The sequence below is a fragment of the Chiloscyllium plagiosum genome, chromosome 10 (genome assembly GCF_004010195.1).
Source record: "Chiloscyllium plagiosum isolate BGI_BamShark_2017 chromosome 10, ASM401019v2, whole genome shotgun sequence".
NCBI lineage: Eukaryota > Metazoa > Chordata > Chondrichthyes > Orectolobiformes > Hemiscylliidae > Chiloscyllium > Chiloscyllium plagiosum.
Window position 1 is genome coordinate 6,459,118 of NC_057719.1, and position 23,606 is coordinate 6,482,723.

A 23,606-nucleotide genomic window follows, 5' to 3' on the forward strand; every position below is an offset into this window, starting at 1 on the left:
CCTTGTAAATCTTTTCTGAACCCTTTCAAGTTGCACAACCTCTTTCCAATGACCAAAGGGATGAAAGGTTATTGGGGGCGTTTAGCAATGTATATTTGAGGTTAAGAAGCAGACCAGCCATGACCTTATTGACTAGCAGGACAGGTTCGAAGGGCTGAGTGGCCTTGTTTGTATCGTTGTTTGTCACTGTATGTGCAGAGGAGCCTCAGCCTGGGTTTTTACACTCACATCCGCATACCTCTACCTGAGAGGACAGAGAGGTCGCCAATGAGTGACAGAAAGTATGAGAATGTTGGCTCTATTGACACGAAATGGACAGGGGAGATAAAACAGTAAAATCATGGGCCTTTGTAACTTCTGAGTCATTTCTTGATGATTATGATGAATACAAACCATCTGAAGTCCCATCTACAGTCTGGTCTGCGGCTGGTGGGGTCTATTGTTTCATAATTAGAAAGTTCATAGGTTTGAGCAAGAGGCATAAGCACAAAGCCCTGATTGAAAGTCCTGGCCAGCTCTGAGGGACTGCCGAGCGTTGGGGTCAATACAAAACTGACGTTCCATCAGGCAGATGCAAAAGATCAAATGGCGCTATTTCAAAGGAGAGGATGGGAGTTATCAGCATCACTTATTTCCTCACCAATAAGTGATGACTCAGTCAGCAACACTAACGCTTATTATCTGATCATAGTCAGAAATCAAATGACACCAGGTTTTGGTCCAACAGGTTCATTTGAAATCACAAGGTACATCTGATGAAGGAGCAGCGCTCTGAAAGCTTGTGATGTCAAATAAACCTGTTGGACTATAACCTGCTGTTAAGTGACTTTTGACCTTGTCCACCCCAGTCCAACACCAGCACCTCCACAGCACAGCTTATTATCTGATGACTACACTGCGTCTTAAAATGTGCGATGAGTTCTGCACCACATTCTGACAGCTACATAAATGTGAGCCGTTCACCTCTGTGATTTATTATCGCACAGTGGGTGTTACTTAACCGACCGGCTGACAATTGCACGCACCATCACACCAACAGCAGGGTGACAGGAATGGGATCTTTCTATTCATTCACAAGATACGGGTAACATTGGTGAGGTTGACCACATACTGCCTAGTCCCACCAGGAAGGTCTCTTTAACCACAGCAGTGCGCTTGGTGTAACTACAACTGCAAGGCTGTCTGGGAGGGAGTTCTGTGATTGTGGCCCAGCAACACTGAAGGAATGACATTGTAGTTCCAAGGCAGGATGGTGAGCGGCTGGCAGGGAAGTGGGTAGGTGGTAGTCTGGCCTGCAAGGAGCCCTGAGCTGTAACTTTCACCAGCTTTAGGTATGCCTGGTGCTGCTCCTGGCATGCCCTCCTGCACTCTCCATTGAACCAGGGTTGATCCCCTGGCATGATGGTAATGGTAGAGTGGGTGATGTGCCAGGCCCTGGGGTTGTACTTTGTTCTGGAGAACAATTCTGCTGCTGTTGACAGCCCACAGCGCCTCATGGACACCCAATTACGGAGCTGCCATATCTGAATCTCTTATTTATCACAATGGCAGTGCCACACAATGTAATAGAGGCTATCTTCCAATGTGAAGATGGGACTTTCTCCCCACAAAGACTGTGCAGTGGCTAGTCCCACAATACTATCATGGATGGATGTATTTGCAACTGGTGAATGAGTGAAGTTGAGGTCAAGCATGATATTCACTCATGTTGGTTACCTCACCACTTGCACAGACCCAGTTTAGCAACTATGTCCTTTAGGACCTGACCAGCTCGATCAGTAGTGCTACTGCCAAGCTACTCCTTGGGGGCGGACATGGAAATACCCCACCCAGAGTATACTTTGTGCCCTGACCACCCTTAGTTGTTACTCCAGTGGCATTCAACATGGAGGTGCACAGAGTTGTCAGTCGAGGGAGGACGGTACGTAGTAATCAGCAGGAGATTTCCTTGCCCATGTTCACCCTGAAGTCACAAGAATTCAATGTGTCTGGGGTTAATGTTGAGGACTCCCAGGGCAACTCCCTCCAGACGGTATCCCACTGTGTTGGTGGCATCTGGGACTTTGCCTGTAAGGTATTGCTTGACTCGTCTGAGAAACAACTTTCCCAAATTTCTCATGGGGGTTAGTGAGGAGGACTCTACAGGGCCTAAGGTTAAGCCAATGGCTAAGGGTTGGTCTGCTCTAGTCTTACCACCTGAATTTTTCACAGCTGTTTCAATACAACTGGGCCACTTCAAGGATAAAAAGTCAACCACCATGGCATGGGCCTGGAGTCACATAGGCTAGGTAAGGGGCAGATGTCCTTTCCTAAAAGCTATATGTGAATGATTTCACATCAAGACAAATCAGTAGAAATGGGTAAAACTAGTTTTTAACAACAGCTCCGCGTTGTCACCATGACTGAGCGACCGACAAAACTGAATTTAAAATCCCCAGCTCCACGTGTCGGGGAATTGAACTTGATGTCCCAGGAAGAGGGCAGGCCTCAGGGTAACATTGCCCACCAGAGAAACATTGCTACACTGGGGCGGGGAAAGGAGGATTTCAGTCTCCCTTCCTGCAAAAAAAGCAGAAAGTCCAACTGCCAAGGGACAGCTTTCACAGAGAGAAAAAAACCAACGGAATCATTTGATCAGTAAGAGATTAGATAAGTGGAGGCTCACAGATAACTTATTGTGCTCAATGAGCTGAAGCTTTACCAGCTCCTTGACAAGATCGTTTTGGAGTGATTAGGCCTTGTTTTCGGAAGCAAATTGCCACCGTTGCTATGGTGAATCACAAGGCCTGAGGGCTTGGTACGCTACATTCCCCATTAGTACTCTTGACTTCAACTGCGATTGAATGAATGGTTTCGGTCACTGAGCAGCTTGTCTAGCGTAAAGCACCATGATATCTGGGAGCTGTCCTCATGGCCGTCAAATCTTTAATGAGTTCTGATGAAGAATCTGCGTGCATAATATCAAACTACTTTTACCCATTTCTTATTGATCCAGTTTGATGTCTATTTGGGATTTGTTCCAGCCTCTTTTTCTCCAGCTCAAAGAAGAATCAAGAACAATACGCACAGCAACAGGCCCTGCAAGCCTGTGCTGATTCCGAGTGAGTTTTGAGAAGATTTGTAGCTCAGGTTGAGGTTTAGGATAGAGGTTTGCTCGCTGAGTTGAAAGGTTCATTTCCAGACGTTTCGTTACCTTACTAGGTAACATCTTCAGTGGACTTCATGTGAAGCAATGCTGAAAATTCCTGCTTTCTATTTATATCTTTGGGTTTCTTTGGGTTGGTGATTTCCTGTGGTGAAGTCACTTCCTGTCCTTTTTTCGGGGGTGGTAGATGGGGTCTAACTCGATGTGTTTGTTGATAGAATTCCAGTTGGAATGCCATGCTTCTAGGAATTCTCGTGTGTGTCTTTGTTTGGCTTGTCCTAGGATAGATGTGTTGTCCCAGTCGAAGTGGTGTCCTTCCACATCCGTATGTGAGGATACTAGTGAGAGAGGGTCATGTCTTTTTGTGGCTAGTTGGTGTTCATGTATCCTGGTGGCTAGTTTTCTGCCTATTTGTCCAATGTGGTGTTTATTACAGTCCTTCCACGGTATTTTGTAAATGACGTTAGTTTTGCTTGTTGTCTGTATAGGGTCTTTCAAGTTCATTATGTTGGTGAGTTTGTGGGCTACCATGATGCCAAGGGGTCTGAGTAGTCTGGCAGTCATTTCCGAGGTGACTTTGATATAGGGGAGAGTGGCTCGGGTTTCTGGACGTGTTTTGTCTGCTTGTTTGATTCCTAGTTCTTAGACCTGCTAATTATTGCCCGTATGAGATTTCTAACCCTCTGTTCGCCTCTTGTTCACGTGTCTATCAAGATACGGTTGGATTCATGCCCAGTCAGAAGATGCTAAGATCTCAGTTCAAACCCCAATCCCGTGTCTCAGTATGCCACACTGAGGGAGTGCACCACTGGCAGAGCTGCTGTGTTTTGGGAGAGATGTTAAACTCAGGCTATCTCAGGTGATTGTCAAAAAGGCCCCATACCCAACGGGGAGGCTTCTTCCCAGCCACAGACATCATAAAAATAAATTCTCTGCCTGCTACCACAATGCTGTATGAGGGAAGATGTTGTGTGTAAATTGGTTGCAGTGTTTCCTACATTACTACAAACATATTTTTAGATGTGAAGTATTTTGGAATGTCTAATGATAACATACATGAAATATAGGGGCTCTTATGGTATCATATTAGTGTCAAGATTAGAATGGTGCTGGAAAAGTACAGTAGGTCAGGCAGCATCGAGGAGCAGGAAAAATCGATGTTTCCTGATGAAGGGCCTTTGCCCGAAACGTCGATTTTTCTTGCTCCTCGGATGCTGCCTGACCTGCTGTGCTTTTCCAGCACCACTCAGATCTAGACTCTGATCTTCAACATCCTCTGCACCCACTTCTGTGTAGTGTCAGAACCTCTGAGCCAGGAGGCCCAAGTTCAAGACCCATTTGCTCCAGAGTTGCCTAATATCATCTCTGAACAGGGTGATTAGAAAATATCTGTAAATGAAACCTTGTCTTGTTCTCAGTATTCTTGTCAACACCCCTTAACGGTGCTGAACCACACCCCAGAATGACATGCTTAGCATGTGCTCAGATTGTTGGGTCATCTCTTGTTTTAAAGAGAAACCAATAATAGTTAGAAATGAATTTACTGGTTATACTGGAGCTTCATGTTGAAGAATATGAGTCTGAACAGTCACAGGTTTTACTGGGTTGTTTTGTCCAGCCAGCGTTCACGGGTGTCGCTGGCTGGACCAGCATTTATTGCCTGTTCCTTGTTGCCCTTAAGAGCTGCCATCTTGAACTGCTGCAGTCCACATAGAGTCATAGAGTCATAGAGATGTACAGCATGGAAACAGACCCTTCGGTCCAACCCGTCCATGCCGACCAGATATCCCACCCCAATCTAGTCCCACCTGCCAGCACCCGGCCCATATCCCTCCAAACCCTTCCTATTCATATACCCATCCAAATGCCTCAAATGTTGCAATTGCACAGCCTCCACCTCTTCCTCTGGCAGCTCATTCCAAACACGTACCATCGATTAGAAAAAATTCTGAAGGACAGGATTAATCAACACTTGGAAAGACAGAGACTGAGGAGGGATAGTCAGTACAGATTTGTTGCAGGGAGATCTAACTAATTGTGTTTTTTGAAAAGGTGACTAAATATATTACTGAGGGTAGTGCAGTTGATGTGGTTTCTATGGACTTCAGTAAGGCTCCCACATGGAAGACTAGTCTTTAAGGTAAAAGCCCGGTCACCCAAGACAAACTGGGCCCAAAATTTGCTTTGAAACAAGAGGCTGGTTCTCCACACTGGGGAGTGAGGGGGGTGGGTTAGTCTCAGGATAAGGAGACAGACATGGAATACGGAAAATATCTTTCACTCAGATTGTTACAAATCTTTACAGTTCTCTGTTCCAGAGAGTTAGAGAACATCAACCGATTAGTCTATTCAAGCCTGAGATCAATAGATGTTTGGGATCCAGGGGTATGGGGAAAGATTGGGAAAGTAGAAGGAATGCAGAAGTTCAGCCTGACCTGATTGGTCAGGGAGCAGACTTTCAGAATGGTAGTTGAGGTATGTGCGAGTCCCCAAATGAGGGGACATTTAACCTCTGCATGCTCGGATTTCTCATCTCCAAATGAGGACAATCTCTCTCGCTGGCTTCAGCCATCAAAAGGACACCCCCTGCCCCCAGCCTCAGCACTCAACTGCAAAATACAAGAGATAAATTGTCTCAAAAAGATCGACTCCTTCAATCTCTTGAGAAGCCAGCAACAAAACTCACTATACTTCAAGCACCAATTCACAATCACGGAGCATTGTTCAAGGCCACCGCCCCGAAACAAGGGGAAATAAGCCATATCATTAAGAGAATCACTCTGAACTGTCACCACTGATTAGTATCCATTCAGCCAATCAGCCTATGAATGATGTCTTGTTACCGGGAGGACTCCAGGGAAGCCTGCATTAAACTGGTTTATCACAGCCGGAATTTGGGAGCAGGGGGATCAATGACTGAGCTCGCTTTGTTAGACCAGGAGAAAAAAAAGACTGCAAGAAAAGAATTAAACATTTGAAAACAGGCATTGCTTATATCCCACACTCCCTTACAATTGCCAGTCAAGTCTCAGATTGGATACTGCTGGTGAAGTGTCCAAGTTGGACAAGATGGGCTGAAAGGCCTGATGCTGTGCTGCAGACCTAACCTAATCTCACACGGACTCTGAGCTGTGATAGTGTGAGGGCGGTGTTTGTGGGGGCAGGTGTGTGGGCAGATTGAAAGGCGAAAGGCTTTACCAATGAACAACATGCCGCCCAGATCCTCGCTCCTGCCCAGCTACCACCCCCTGTCCTCACTGACCTCTCTCTGAGCAATGTGTCAAGGTTCTTACCCAGGTTTTCAAATCCCGCTGTGAATTCACTGTCTCCCTGCAAACAGAGTGAGGGGCATGTGAGAAAAATGTTTCCACCCCTTATAGAGGTTTATAAAATCATGAGAAGCATGGATGGGGTAAATAGACATGGTGTTTTCCCTGGGTTGTGGAGGTCCAAAACTAGAGGGCATAGGGTTAAGGTCAGAGGGGAAAGAGTTAAAAGGGACCTCAGAGGCAACATTTTCACACAGAAGATGGAGCATGTACAGAATGAGCTGCCAGAGGAAGTGGTGGAGGCTGATACAATTACAACATTTGAAAGGCATCTCGATGGGTTTATGAATAGGAAGGGTTTAGAGGGATATGGGCCAAGTGCTGGCAAATGGGACTAGATTAATTCAGAATATCTGGTCAGCATGGACAAGTTGGACTGAAGGGTCTGTCTCCGTGCTGTACATCTCTATGACTCTATGAGTCGTTGGGGTGTGGAGTGCACGCCTAGACATGTGGAGGGGACAAGTTCCATTGAGGCACTCAAAACGGTACTGGATGATTATTTGGATAGAAATGGTGTGATGGGATATGAAGAAAAGGCTGGAGGGTATTCATGTACTAGGAGTAGTGCAGACATGATTGGCTGAATGGCTTTTCTCTGCACTGTAATAATTGTGATGATATCTGAGTTCACCTCCAGATTTCGACACTTCTCTTGATTTTAATTGTTCCATTATTGATGGTTATGACATCAGCTACCAAGGCTCAAGAGATTTTCCAACCAACCTGTTCAGTAATGTTCTTGCACACCTCTGCAGCAGGTGGGACTTGAACCCAGGCCTATTGGTTCAGAGGTAGGGGCTTTACCACTGCATCACAAGACCCCTCTACCAAGGCTGTAAGCTCACCCTAAACCCCATTCTAACCTCCTTTAAGAAACTCCCTGAAGCCTACCTCATAAAAATGGGGTCATCTGCCCTAATATCTTCATATATGACTTGGAATTATAATTTCTTTTGTAAACTCCTATAAAGGGCCTTGGGATGTTGTGACATTAAAGGCTCAGTAACTCTCCATCTTTCCTCTAACAGCACCTTTCATATCCATGACCAATACCATCTAGAAAGAAAAGGGCAGAAGATACGTGGGAACACCACCACACTCACCATCCTGACTTGGAAATACATCATCATTCCTTCAGTATCATTGGATCAAAATCCTGGATCTCCCTATCGAACAGCATTCTCTGTGCACCTACACCTTATGGACTGCAGTTTTCATAGAAATCATATAATCCCCACAGTGTGGAAACAGGCCATTCAGCCCAACAAGTCCACACTGACCCTCCGAAGAGCAACCCAACCCAGACCCATTCCCCCAACCTAGTACTGTACATTTACCCCTGACTAATGCACCTAGTCCACACATCCCTGAACACTATGGACAGTTTAGCATGGCCACTTCACCTAACCCACACATCTCTTAACACTATGGACAAGTTAGCATGGCCAATTCACCTGACAGTGATTCAAGGAGGTTGCTCACCATCACCATCTCCATGGTAACCTGTAAAGAGTAATAAATGTTGGCCTGACCAGCAACTCTCACATCCCTGAAGGAATCAAGAAAGAGCTTTCAGTCGTCTGAACTAATACCACCTTAACTGGTTTGGTTAGGCATTGTGAAATGTTTGATTATGTTGAAGACACTTTAACAAGTTGTAGTTGTTGAAGAAAACTGGGAGAGATGGTAGGGAGGGGAGAACAAAAAGGAGCGTGAGAAGGAATACAGATAAATAGAGAGGTGATGGCTTAGTGATGTTATAGCTGGGTTGTTAACCCAGAGACCCAGGTAATGTCCCAGGGACCTGGGTTTGAATCCCCCCATGGTAAATGGTGGAATTAGAATTCAATAACAAAAAAATCTGGAATTTAGAGTCTAACAATGACCATAAATCCATTGTTGATTATTGGAAAAACCTATCTGGTTCATTAATGTCTTCAAGGAAGAAAACTGCCATCCTTACCTCGTCTGGCCTACATGGGATTCCAGACCCACAAACATGTGGTTGACTCTTAACTGTCCTCTGGGAAATCAGGGATGGGCAATAAATGCTGGTTTAGCTAGCAACTGAATGAAGAAAAAAAAAATAGAGAGCAGGAAAGGGATGGGGAGAGAGAGAACAATGAGAGAAAGACAGGCTTGTCTACGATCAGAGCAAAAGTGTTGTGTAAGTGCTTCAGGATCCTGAAGTAAACCTTATGATAATGAGACACGGACTGCACATCATTGGGCGTAAATAGCACAGTATGGGCAAAGTTGGAAGATTCAAATGAGCACATGGACAAGAAAAGTCAAAGTAGATGGATTAATCCTTACCCAATATAATTACAAGTCAGAACTTGGTATATCAGTGATTATCCGGAAGACAGGATATAGTGTTATTGTATCATAAATAGTGATAGTTCATTTCTAAGTGTGAAGACTGTTCTTGAGTGTGCCAGTTCTGTAAAGAACACAAGCTGACATCAAGTCGCACGATAAAAGTGAAGTGTTATTTATAATAATTTCCAGATTGGTGAATGCACAGTAAGTTGTCAAGGTGTAGATTCAGTCTGGACTAAATGTTGCAATCCACATGCTGTAGGACTTGGACTGCCCAAAGGACCCAAAGTCTCATTTCCAAATCTTTGAGAGTTATATTACTGAGCTGTGTCAACTCACAGCCAGGCTAGAACATTTGACACAATGCAACAGTACCGACATAAGGTGTACAGCAGGAACCAACGCTGGGAGAAACCAGTGAGTGAGCGTCTGGAGAAAGGTCAAGGATATTTGCCAAACTGGAAGAGAATGGATGCTGTCTGAAATGCTGTGGCGGTTGCTCAGTGATCAGTTTACATAAAAACAAGGAGGGAAGCATTCAAACATGATTCATGAAAGGGAAGAAGTGCAACAAATAAAGGCAAAAAACATGGTAAATACTCAGCAGGGCGAGCAGCAGCTCTGAAGGCAGAGACAGAGTAAATGGGCTGGATTTTCACAATCCCCACTCACTGTGCTTCCACAACATCCTCCACAGTCCCCACAAAATGGCAGTGCCAAAATTGGCAACTCGCCAGAATTATTAATTATATTCATCATGGGACATAGCTAGACCAGCATGCATTGCCCATCCTTAATGGGCGGCACGGTGGCTCAGTGGTTAGCACTGCTGCCTCACAGCGCCAGAGACCTGGGTTCGATTCCAGCCTTGGGTGACCGTCTGTGTGGAGTTTGCACATTCTCCCCGGGTCTGCATGAGTTTCCTCCGGGGGTGCTCTGGTTTAGGGTGAGAGGGGAAAGATATAAAAGGGACCTAGGGGGCAATTTTTTCACGCAGAAGGTGGTGCACGTATAGAATGAGCTGCCAGAGGAAGTGGTGGAGGCTGGGACAATTACAACATTTAAAAGGCATCTGGAAGAGTATATGAATAGGAATCGTTTAGAGGGATATGGGCCAAATGCTGGCAAATGGGACTAGATTAATTTAGGATATCTGCTCGGCATGGATGAGTTGCATCAAAAGGTCTGTTTCCATGCTGCAAAGGGTGCTAGAACCAGGGTGTGTGTGCAAAGGAAGATTTGGCTAGGGACAAGTAGCTAATTGGTCCATGGAGGATGACCAAATGTTGATGATAAAGGCCTTCTGCTTGCCTGCCAACAACTATGTGATTGGCTAGGAGAAAGTGAGGACTGCAGATGTTGGGGATCAGAGCTTGAAAATGTGTTGCTAGAAAAGCGCAGCAGGTCAGGAATCCTGAAGAAGGGCTTATGCCCGAAACGTCGATTCTCCTTCTCCTTTGATGCTGCCTGACCTGCTGCGCTTTTCCAGCAACACATTTTTAAACTATGTGATTGGCTCCCAGATAGCTGAACAGCGTGAGGATGTGAATGTTAGGTCAGAAGCCACGAGATCTTTGGGAGGAAGGTGCTGTTCTTTCTGCTGCAAAAAAGTAAGATATTTCCAACTTGAAGAAACCTGGTTTATTTTCTCTTATCTGTGGCTGTGGCTTTGAATGGATACATCAGAGATTATCTAAGTGTGGACAAAGTTAAAAATCACACAACACCAGGTTATAGTCCAACAGGTTTATTTGGAAGCACTAGCTTTCAGAGCGCTGCTCCTAAATCAGGTGGTTGTGGAGCAGGATCATCAGACACAGAATTTATAGCAAAAGATCACAGCGTCATGCAACTGATACGATATGTTGAAGAAACCTAGATTGCTGTTCAGTCTTTCATCTTTTAGAATGAGTTGCAGGTTTCAGTTTATTAATATGTAAACTCCAGAACTTCTTTCAAATCACATTCTGAAGATAACTTACGGTTTTATAAAAAAAAGGTGACATCTCAGCTCAGACAATGCACTAAAGGGTGTGAGGTTAGAGTCTTGATTTACATATTAATGAATCAAAGCCTGCAACCCATTTAAAAGATGAAAGACTGAACAGCAATCTAGATTTGTTCAATGTATTGTATCAGTTGCATGCATGGCACTGTGATCTTTTGCTATAAATTCTGTGTCTTATGATCCTGCTCCACAGCTATCTGATGAAGGAGCGGGGCTCTGAAAGCTAGTGCTTCCAATTAAACCTGTTGGACCATAACCTGGTGTTGTGTGATTTTTAACTTTGTCCACCCCAGTCCTACACCGGCTCTTCCAAATCATTTCTAAGTGTGGACCAGTCAGTCTGTGCCTCCAAGAAACAAGGGAAAGTCCATGGAGAAGGAGAATCAAGAAGCAGCAAATCCCGACATTTGATCATCTCAGCGGACCCTGTGGACAGGGACCATTGAACTGCCTTCCCAGTCTTTCCTTCCACCCATAACACCGAGTTTGCTTTTGTGTCTGTCTGTGTGTACGGTGAGTTTTATAATGGGGTTAGAATTCAATTAGTAGAGTTATATATAAAGGTTCATAGTTGTTTAGCTGTGGAGAGAGACTCTATATATTTATAATCAACAGTAATTCATGTTAAATACAGAAACCTGGCTCATCCTTTCCGTCAACCCGTGTCTTAGAGAAAGGTAATGTGGTATTTTGCATAAAATTTTAGAAAATCTTTCACTTTCGTGATGAACCTGGTCTTAGTGGGTCCTAATTTGAAGTGCAGTAATGTTAAAGCGTGCACACACCTTATGAAAATTTGAGGGAAAGGATGTGAAGGCTTTCTTCATATCATTTGAGAAAATAGTGAGACAAATGAATTGGGCTGAAGAACACTGGACACCACTCAGGCAGAGTAAGTAGACAGACTTAGCACAGGAAATTCCTACTTCACTGGTCAGATGAAGTTTCTTCTAATTGCAACACAATCAAAAAAAAAACAACACTAGCTGCATTCAAACTCACGCCTGAGGCACATCGGCAAATGTTCCAGCACATAAGGGGCCAACCAGGGCAAACCTATCTTGATTTTGAAAGAGTTAAGCAAAGTAAGTCTGACAGGTTGATACGAGCATTAGAAATTGAAAAAACATCTGAAGTTCTTAGAGAGATTATTCTCTGAGAGTTCTTTGAAAATGCTCTACCTTCTGTAATAGCTTATGTTGAAGGCTTGAGCCATTAGACAGACAGCAACAAGCTTGTGAAAGTACAATTAGTACAGAGAGTAGGTGACAGAGATGGAGGGTTTCTGTTTAAAGGGAATGTAACTTGCTTTTCTTTGAAGGAAACATCCAAGAGGTTGAGAATTCTGGTTCTGTACTCGATGGAGTTTAGAATGATGAGGGGCAATCTGATTAAGTCTCATGGAGTATTGACAAGCCTCGATAGATGTAAGGAGATGTTTTCACGAGTAGCAGAGACTAGGACCCAAGAGCACGGCCTCAGAGTGAAGGGATGGCCCTTTAGAATGGAGATGAGGAGGAATTTCTTCAGACAGGGAGTGGTGTATCTGTGGAACGCATTGCTGCAAAGGGCTGTGGAGACCAAGTCATTGCGTGCACTTAAGGTTCTTGGTTAGTAAGGATATCAAGGGTTATGGGGTGAAGGCAGGACAATGACGTTGAGAAACATATCAGGCACGGTTGAATGGTGGAGCAGACTCGATGACCCGAATGGCCTAATTCTGCTCTTCTGTCTTATGGTTGGGACACTGAGTATAAAAGTTGGAAAGTCATGTTGCAGCTGTATAAAACTTTAGTTAGGCCATATTTGGCATATTGTGTGCAGTTCTATAGCCACACTATAGGAAGATTATAGAGGGCTTGGTCAAAGAGGTTTACCAAAATGTTACCTAGATTGGAGCATATTAACTACAAAGAGAGGTTGGACAAACTTGGATTCTTTTTACTAGAGTGTTGAGGCTGAGTGGTGACCTCATAGAAGTATGTAAAATTATGAGAGGCACGGATAGGGTCGATAGCTGGAGTCCTTTTCCCAGGGCGGAAGTGTCAAAATTAGGGGGCAGAGGTTTACGATGAGAGGTGGAAAGTTTAAAGGAGAGGTGAGAGGCAAGGTAGGGTGCCTGAATCAGGCTGCTGGGGAAGTGGTAAAAGCAGATACAATTGTTACGTTTCAGAGGCTTTTAGACCGACACATGAACAGGTGGGGAATAGAGAGATACAGACTATGTGCAGGCAGATGGAATTATAAAAAAATGGCACTGATTGGCACTGAAGGGCCTGTTCCTGTGCTATACTCTTCTACATTGTACGTTCTAAGGACATTTACAGCTCGGGTAATATAGAAAAATTAACTCGGTCATTTTACTCGGTATGGACTACTAACTAAGATACAATCTGATCAGGGTTCTAACTTCATGTCCAAAGTTTTCCAGGAAATCATTAGCAGTTTGGGTTTAAAACAGTCTAAGTCAACAGCGTATCATCCACAAACACAAGGAGCTTTCGGGAGATACCATCAAACTCTGAAAACCACAGTTAAGCAGACTGTCACGAATACCCACAGGACTGGGATAAAGGATTAGATTTCTTACTATTTGTTGCTAGAGATTCTCCAAATGAACCTACTGGTTTTAGTCCATTTGAACTGATTATGGCCAAGAGTTCCATTAAAATTGATTGGGGAGACGTTCTTGAAGTAAAAGGACAAATCCTCAGTGTTGGATTTTGGGTCTGAGTTTCTAGAAAGACTCACAGGAGCATGTAAGGTAATACAGGAGCATGTGAAGGTTTGCAAGCGAAAATGAAAGAACAGGCAGACGTATTCAGCAGCTAGAGTAATCCCAGTGGGCAATGATGTCATGATATTGTTGCCTTTGCAAGGTGAATCCGTGAAAGCAAAATTCATTCTGCATTAGTATTAAAGTGACCCATTTGATTAACATTCTTGATCATTGATGAAATTTGATGAAAAAGTGTCATTGTAGGAAAGCAGATAAGGAGGAACATATGGATCAAGTGGTAGGAGAAATGGAACATGACAGAGAGGTAGAAGAGGAAGACATGTCACAACATGAACAGTTCCGCTCGCTAACACAGAAATACTGGGACTGTTTTCTTGTACTTTAATTAGATTAGATTAGATTAGATTAATTAGTGTGGAAACAGGCCCTTCGGCCCAACAAGTCCACACTGCCCCGCCGAAGCGCAATCCACCCATACCCCTACATTTACCCCTTACCTAACACTACAGGCAATTTAGCACGGCCAATTCACCTGACCTGCACAGGTTTGGACTGTTGGAGGAAACCGGAGCACCCGGAGGAAACCCATGCAGACACGGGGAGAACGTGCAAACTCCACACAGTCAGTCGCCTGAGGCGGGAATTGAACCCGGGTCTCTGGCGCTGTGAGGCAGCAGTGCTAACTGCTGTGCCACCGTGCCGCCCTTAAGAAAGCACTACATGATTATCTTGTAAGATTACTAAGAAAGTAGAGATAATCTGTAGAGATACAGTTGGATGTCCTACATTAGCTAGATATGATGTCGATGCAGGAGGGTCAGGATCAATAAAACAGCATGTAATTGGTTGAGCCCAAGGATACAAGCTCAGGTGGAAGCTGACATCAGTGTGTGCTGGAAAACCACTTCATTGAACATTGTCACAGCAGCTGAAATTCACCGGAAATATTCATTCCTAAACCAGGTGGATTAACTAGATACTGTTTTGATGGGAGAAAGATACACGTGGTCACAAACTAGGTTCATACCCTGTTCCACAATAACATATTGATAGGGTTGGAAGTGTCTAAGATCGATCCATTGGAAGGGAACTGGCTAAAGAAGCATTTACTTTTGTGACATTAGGGGGTTGTCAAGCCATGTCATTTGCATGAGTCAGATTCTAGAGCCTTATGAATCATAAGGTCATAAAACCATAAGATACCGGATCAGGTTGTAGTTGCGGTTTACAACAGCGTACGTTATTCAGCTAATGTTGTGGTATGTTGGTACCATGCCAAGCAGAAGACCTGTTTAAGCAATTACATTTGGCTGGCTAAGTAAGACATTCAGAAAGGCAAGAGTAACTTTCCCAGGACATGTTGTAGGACAAGAACAAGTGATGTCAAGGAGAGTGAAAGTGAAGGTTCTAATAGAATTCCTGTTCCTAAAACAAAATGAGAAATCATGAGACCTGTAACAATGTGTAAGCTGTACCAGGAATTTGTGAGTCACTTCAGCACAACAGCTGCATCTCTAACAATTTGTGTTCAGGAAACAAGCAAATGAGGAATGGTCAGTAGAAGGCCTTGAGAAACCGAAGGTGATCCCGATAAATTAACCAGTATTAATCACTCATGACTTTTCCAGAACTTTCAAAATGGCATTTGATGCTGGTGACATGACGTTGGTGCAGTTTAGTTGCACGATCATAAGCAAAGAATAGAGAAGCAGTGGGAAAATTCTCTCAGAGCCTAAGCCAGTCCCAGAAGAATTATTCTAAGATGAAAAAAGAGAGTTGGGAATTGCTGTTGGCTCTTCAGCATTGTGAAGCCTGTGCCCAGGTCGACTATAGGTTACACTGATCATAACCTACTGGCCTTCCTTAAAAAATTTTAAAACACAGAATGCAAGACAATGTAGATGGAATTCTTTTATTTGAAACATTTAAAGTAAAGATCATTGACATTGTTAGACAATTTAATGTAATTGCACATGCATTATCCCAAGTGCAACATGTTGGAAAAAAATTGTGAATAGATATAATTCTTGTGTGGTGTTTGTGTATCATATATTTTGAAATGAAGTTTCATTTTATAAGTGTGGAGGGATGTAAAGACTGTCTATTTTTCTAGAATTTGACTGTGAACTAAGAAGAGAAAAAAGACTGGTTTGAAAACAGTTGTTGGGATTGGTTCACTTTTTAAAAGCAAGTTATCTGACACTCATCGTAAGCACTGACTACATCACTGTTTATTCAATCAAGGGGAGGTTTCTACAGCCCTGAGGCGATAAAAAGGGAGATTTGGCTAGCAATAGGCAGCTGATTCGTCTGTGGGCCAGTAACAGGTTATGAATGACACCAGGTTATAGTCCAACAGGTTTATTTGAAATCACAAGCTTTCAGAGCACTGCCCCTTGGTCAGGTGAAGCTTGTGATTTCAAATAAACCTGTTGGACTATAACCTGGCATCATGCGATTTCTGACTTTGTCCACCCCAGTCCAACACCGGCTCCTCATGGCTACCAACAACACCACAAACCGCTGGCTCAACGTGTATAGAATCTCCAGGATCACAAGTACCGACACAGACATCAAGTTTCTGTAGAGATGCAAGCGAGCAGAGAGGATCCCGAAAGGACTGCAGATCATGAATCTACTTGAGTCGACCTACAACGCAGGCTACACTGAAAGACTCTGCTGTCACACGTCTTGCAAACTCTGCGACCACCTCATACATCAACTCTACAGCAGACGTCACAACCTTGAAATTGAGATGGAGTCCATATTCTCAACTTGTGATCGGGACACAGCGGACTGGCTATGAGACACTGCCAGGCAAACAAGGCAACAGAACTACACCACCTACATGCAACCGAGAACAGGACAAACTCGGCATCACCACCGGCTGTAACCAAGAGGTCAGCAGTGAGCCCAATGGGACAACCAACAAGTCGACAGAGAGATCTGCAGAGCAGTAACCAGTGAACAAAGACCCCTCTAGAAGGCGGCTGTGCCAGGCTCGACTGATATACTCAGGCTGTCAGGAAATGTATTAATGCTAGATTGATCAGCCACACCCACAAGGTACCACAGACCATCGCATGAACACAACGCTACACCATCTGTCCCCACCTCAAGAACAATTACAACATTGACCAGGAGATAAAGGAGGAGCCATCATCATTCAGAATAGAATGGACTACTGCAAAGAAGTGTACTGACAGCTGAACAACCAGGAACAGCACAGGCAACCACCTGCCAATCTGACCAAAGAACGCACCCGTCAACTCAACAGACTGATCAAGACCTTTGATCCAGTCCTTCAGAGTTCCCTACGTACTCTCCGCCCACGTACTTCTTGCGTAGGTGACTTCTACTGCCTTCCAAAGATACACAAAGCCAATACACCTGGACGTCCCATCCTATCAGGCAAAGGGACCCTGTGTGAGAAACTCTCTGGCTATGTTGAAGGCATCTTGAAACCCATTGTACAGAGGACCCCCAGCTTCTGTCACGACATTACAGATTTCTTACAGAAACTCAACACCCACAGACCAGTCGAACGGGGAACATTCCTCGTTACAATGGATGTTTTAGCACTCTACACCAGCATCCCCCACAATGATGGCATTGCTGAAACAGGATCACTTACTCAACACCAACAACTGCTAAACTCCAGGCACCATCCTACAACTCATCCACTCCACTCTTGACCACAATATCTTCACTTTCAACAACCAGCTCTTCATCCAGACACGCGGAATAGCCATGGGCACCAAATCCGCACCCCAATATGCTGACATTTTCACGCACATGTTTGGGCAAAACATGTTTCCTGCACAGGACCTCCAACTAATGCTACACACCAGCTGTATCAACAACTTCTTCTTCCTTTGTACTCACGGTGTAGAATCACTGGAACAATTACATGACAATATCAACGAGTTCCATCCCAGCATCAGACTCGCCAAGGATTACTCTTCAGAATTGGGTTCATTCTTGGACACACTCACCTCCATCAAGGACGGCCACCTCAGTTCCTCATTCTACCGCAAACCCACAGAGAACCTCACAGTGCTGCACTTCTCCAGCTTCCACCCTAAACATATTAAAGAAGCTATCCCCTACAGAGCCCGGTGTATACACAGGATCTACTCAGACAAGGAGGAACATGATGGACACCTAAGATACTGAAAGATGCCCTCAAGAATAGGATATGATGCTCAACTTATTGATCGTCAGTTCCGACGTGGCACAGCAAAAAAACCACAACAACCTCCTCAGAAGACAGACACAGGACATGACCGAGAGAGTACCCTTCATCATCCAGTACCTCCCTGCACCGGTGAAACTATGCCATAATCTTCACAGCCTTCAACATGTCCTCAATGATGACGAACATCTCACCAAGGACATCCCTATACCTCCACTTCTCGCCTTCAAGCAACTGTCAAACCTTAAACAGACCATTGTTTGGAGCAAACTACCCAGCCTTCAGGGCAACATCGACCATAACACCACACAACCCTGCCATGGCAATCTCTATAAGACATGCCAGATCATTGACATAGATACTACCGTCTCATGTGGGAACACCACCCATCCTGTACATGGCAGATGTTCATGAGATTCGGCCAATGTTGTCCACCTCATACGCTGTAGGCAAGGATGCCCTGAGGCATGGTACATTGGTGAGACCATGTAGATGCTACAGCAACGGATGGATGGACACCACACAATTGCCAGACAGGAATGTTCCCTCCCAATCAGGGAACACCTTCAGCAGTGAAAGACATACAGCCTCCGAACTTCAAGTAAGTGTCTCTAAGACGGTGTTGAGATACACGACAATGCAGAATCGCCAAGCAGAAACTGATAGCCAAGTTCCATACCCATGAAGACAGCCTCAACTGTGATCTTAGGTTCATGTCATGCAATATGTAACCTCACCACACTGTTCTGTGTTTGTAAAATCTTCCTTACTGTCATGTTTTGACACCATCACCCTTGATAACTTGTTATGACCTCTCTACCTGAATGGGTTTGTCCTGTTTTGGATTACTTGTTACTTTGGTTAGACCCTCAGCATGTGACTCTTATACCTATCATGTTATTCCAAACGTTTGGTTTGTCGCCAGCACCATCTTATTTCTGACTTTTTGTAATTATCTCTCTGCCTTAATTAATCGAATTATAGGCCATCCCTTCACTTGCTGTTCAGCTGTTGACACTTTACTCACACCATCTGACAGTTTTGATCACCTGCAGAGAGTGTTATTCAGATTGTTGACATTCCATTTATACTATCTTTTGACACCCTTAATTACCTGGAATTATCTTGCACTGATCTCTCTGCCTATAAGTTCTATGCCTGTGTGCTCCCCTCCACTTCACCTGATGGAGGAGCAGTGCTCCGAAAGCTTGTGATTTCAAATAAACCAGTGGGAGTATAACATGGTGTTGTGTGACTTCTGACCTGGTCCACCCCAGTCCAACACCAACACCTCCACATCATAGTTATTGATGATCAAGGTCTCCTGCCTGCCAACAGCGATATGATTGGCTCCCAAATAGCTGAACAGCTTGTAGGTGTTGGTGAGAAGATGCTGGAGCAACTCAAAGCAAGGAGCTGTCTTACTTACTGTGATAAAACATCTCAACCCTGAAGACTGCCAGTTTATTTTCCTTTTCAAGTGCTGTAAGCTGTGCCTTTTAGTTCATAAGTCAGGGAATTGGGCAATTTTATAAAATTGTTAACTTCTGTGAGAATCGTGGGACTGCATTTCCAGCACACTAACCCAATGAGACGTCAGAGTGGTGAGCGGGCTTCTCGGCCACTTGGGATGTAGGGACACCCAGAATGCTATTCAGGAGGAAATTCCAGGCTTAGAGGGAACTTTCCATCCACCTGCTAATCTAAGGAAGAATCCCTACAATGTAGAAGGGGGCCCTTGAGTCCGCACCGACCCTCTGAACATTTTCCCGCCCAGACGCACCCACAAGACTAACTCACCCAGCCTGCACCCTATGGGGAAATTTAGCACAACAAATCCACCCTGACCTGCACATCTTCGGATTGTGGAAGGAAACCCACACAGACACAGTGAGAATGTGCAAACTCCACACAGACGGTCACCTGAGGGGGGGGAACGAACCCTGGTCCCTGGTGTTTTGTGAGGTAGCAAAGCTAACCACTGAGCCACCATGCCACTGTGATAAAGGCTGTGGGCTTGGGAAGTGTTGTCAAAAGAGCTTGGGTGGGCGACTGGGTGAGGTGCACACCGCTGCCCCTCTGGAGAAAAAGGGGCTGAATCTTTGGTTCTTAATTCTGTTCCTCCAGACTAGACAGTGATACTTAATGGACTTAGTCACTTGGTTTGGGTGCAGAGGGGAAGCATTTGTAAGATAGGTAACACAGTGAAATCATCACTTTGTGGTTAAGTAATGGTCTAGAGAGAGTGGATAGGAAGGCCCTATTCCCCTTGGTTGGGTGCATGCATATCGAGGGTGTATCAGTGGGTGTGAAGTTAGGGTAAGAGTTAGGATATTTCAAGGTGGGGGTTTTAGCAACCAGAGGGTGATGAGGATCTGGAACACTTTCTGGGTGATGTTAGAGACAGGAGCCATCATCATGTATAAAAGTTATCCAGGTTAGCACCTGATCCAGGGCAACAGATCAAGAGCCAGGGCATTGGATTAGGCTTTGTGCCTTGTGGTACAGATGTGATAGATAACAAAATGACCTGTAAACATCTACAATCTCCCAGGAACACATCTCGGTATTTCCAGGAGAGAAGGGGAGAAGAACTGAAGCAGGTCTATGCTGGACTAGATGCCTCCTGACTGGGAGACAAAGAACTCTTGGCCCAGTGGGAATAACAATGGTTGATGACGATCAGATAAAGGAAATGGTCCAAAGCTGGCCTGTGGGGTGGTCCCATTAAAATGTTTAACCCGCACGCCAGTCAAACAGCGTCTTTGCAAATACAACCCATTAAACCGTGATTTAATCTGGAAATGCAGCCAGATAAATGAGTCCCTTGTTTATCATTCCAAGTTAGCAAAGAGATTCCCCACCAAGGGCGTGGAATGATGTCTGCGCGTGAGTTTAGCTCTGCAATATCCTGAGGATTATCTCTTGAGAGTTCAAAAATTGCTGCAAAGAGTTTTTCATGACCAATCGCATATTTTCTGCAAGATAGCGAGACAACTTGGAACCCACATCCTGTACACAAATCAGCTCATCTGATGCTACAGAGATGTGTGTCAAGATCTATTTTTCCTTCAATGTTTGAGAGGTTTGCTTTCTTTCCATTGACCCAATAACAACAAAAGCTTGCCTTTATATAGAACCCTGAGCGTAGTAAAACTGGCCACAATTAAAACTTGGCTCTGATACCACGTGACTGAAATCTGATCCAAGATGTATCTTTTAAGGAGCAGTTTACAGAAGGAAGGGTTAATAAAACCGTAAGATATAAGAACAGGAGTAGGCCATTCGGCCCCTCAATCAGCTTCACCATACAATAGGATCATGGCTAATCTGACATCTCCATTTCCCTGCACTTTCCCCCAATAACCCTTGATTACCCTATTGGCTGGCACGGTGGCTCAGTGGTTAGCACTGCTGCCTCACAGCACTAGGGACCCAGGTTCAATACAACCCTCGGGCGACTGTCTGTGTGGAGTTTGCACATTCTCTCCATGTCTGCGTGGGTTTCCTCCTACCGTCCAAAGATGTGCAGGTCAGGGTGGATTGGCCATGGGAAATGCAGGGTTACAGGGATAGGATTGGGGGGGGGGGGGGATGCGTCTGGATGGGATGTTGTTTGGAGGGTTGGCGTGGATTCGCTGGGTCGAGTGGCTTGCTTCCACATTGTCAGGATTCTATTCTCCGAGGTTTAAGGTGGGAATGGGAGAGGTATTCCTTCAACATTTCCAAAGTGGATGTTAAGGAGGTTATGGTTCTGGGTGAATAGTTTCACCCTGTATTATTGCTTGCCAACTGATTTGCAGGGTCTGCATGCTCCTAATTACTGGCCCCAGGATTATTCCAAACAGCGGGCAAGGAGCAGGGGGTACATCAGGGGTACTCAATGACCCGGCTGGAAGTACCCAGGGGGAGGGGTGCTGAGCCAGGCTGGGTACAGACCCGGCAAGGCCCCACAGTCTTGAGTATTTCTGAAAAAAAGATACATTATGTCAGAAGTTTTACGGGCACCAGGACATTTTGCAAGAATACCAATTCAAGTGGAAACCCCAACATTTGAAAAAGAGAACGTTTACTTATTTGGCAAGTTCTGTACTCCCTAATAATGACCAAGGACCCTCTGAGAGAGAAAAAAAATCTTCTCCTCCCTGACTTAACAGTGACATCTCTTAACGTTAAACTGTGTCCCCAGCTCTAATCTGTCGTAGCAGGGGAAAGTGATCCCACAGCACTCATCCTTTCGAATCCCCCTCAAGGGAGACATGTTTTAATAAAATCACCTCTCTTTTTCAAAAATAGCGGTGAAAGGAGAAGATTATGGATATGGAGAAGGAACAAAGTGTGAGGGAGAGGACAATCAGGAAATTCTGAAGTGAGTGGAGGGTGAGTTGGAGGACATCTGTCAACCACAACACAGAGTCATTTAAAGGGAAACTGAACAATAACTGGGGAGTGGGAAAGATTTGATGGACTCTTATCAAAGATTCAACTCCAGCCAAACCACGCCTCAGTTAGAAAGAAAATAACTTTTTGGGTTGTATAATTAATGTTGAGTACAGACCTCCTAAGCGTTGTCATGACAACGGCACTTCAGGCAAGCTTCTGGACAGTGAAATGGGAACGTAATTAAAAGGAGGGAAAGACCTTCTGAATTATAAAAGTATACAGCTCTCTACAAGAAAAATTACATATTGGGAGTAATCACGCTGATTAAATAGCTAATTTAATTAGAAAGCAAAGAATAAAACACAAAAGAAACACCAGTTTAATCAGCACTCAATAATTTGGCATCCTCTTACAAAGGGGTGTGGATGATACAGTGGCTGCAGCCAACACATCAGTGAGACTACGACCGTGCATCCAGAAAACCCAGTCAGAAATCAAACAATGGAAGGTTGACATTTACTCCTGCCTCATTTTATACTGAGGTCACGATAAAGAACAGTGTTCCATCCATCCCAAATGTTGTCAATTTTCAGTCGAAGGAGCTCTGTCAAGGGGGGACAGGCTGCAATGCCGACTGTGGGTGACAACCAATTCTGACCCTCGTGGGGACTCAGTAAAATTCCCATTCTGAAACTCCAATTAATTGACGCCACCAGGAGTGAAATCAAAACCCAAGCAGGCCCAAAAAGGATCTGGAGCGACTAATTGACAGCTATCTGAACCAAAGCAACTGAAGCAGAAAGCCCAGCCAGATTTGAAAGGAGCATCCATTCACTCGGGTCCCAGTGACAGCATCAAAAGCAGCTTTCAGCTAAGGCTTGTCAATAAGTGATCCAACCATCGGAAACAGAATAAGTAAGTTCGGCAGAGACCGAGAGAAAGGTTCAGGTTGTGCTATCAGGAGAAGTTGGGGGTCCACAGGATGTGGAGAAATGTTCTGCGGAGGACAGCTAGCTGGTCACTAGTGTAGCAACTGGGGTGAGGTCAGCCAGGTGGACCTCATGGAATATGAGTCACTGGATTGGGGCAGTTAACCTGGTCCAATCAGGGGGCCCTGGCTGACAGGTATAAACAGGAGTGTTACCCAGGAGCCTGTGCCCCACAACCTGAGCCGTCTCCGGAATTTTAGTTTTGTCCCTTTTAAGGATGTAAAAAAGGAGGGCCCTGTATCGACTGCTGCTCCACACCGTCCACCTCTTCTCCCTCATCCACCGTCCGGACACGCCTTGGCGTGCCCATTTGCCACCGGGCGGTGGGGATCCCCAGTGGAGGGCTCTCTACGCGGGAGTCCTCCCCCTTTCTCTCGGGGATCTGGGGTGGAGGGTGCCGCACGTAGCAGTCCCCTGCAACCGCAGATTGCGGTGGTTCACGGACTCCCAGCCCAACTGCTTGTTCTGTGGCACTGTGGAGTCCGTGGACCA

The 23,606-nt window shown here is 44.9% G+C and overlaps 1 protein-coding gene across 1 annotated transcript in view; it reads right to left on the bottom strand.

Moving 5' to 3' along the window:
- The window catches only part of kcnk13a (potassium channel, subfamily K, member 13a), a 54,685-nt gene that overhangs the window by 2,395 nt on the left and 28,684 nt on the right, over window positions 1-23,606 (bottom strand). The window lies entirely within an intron of this gene.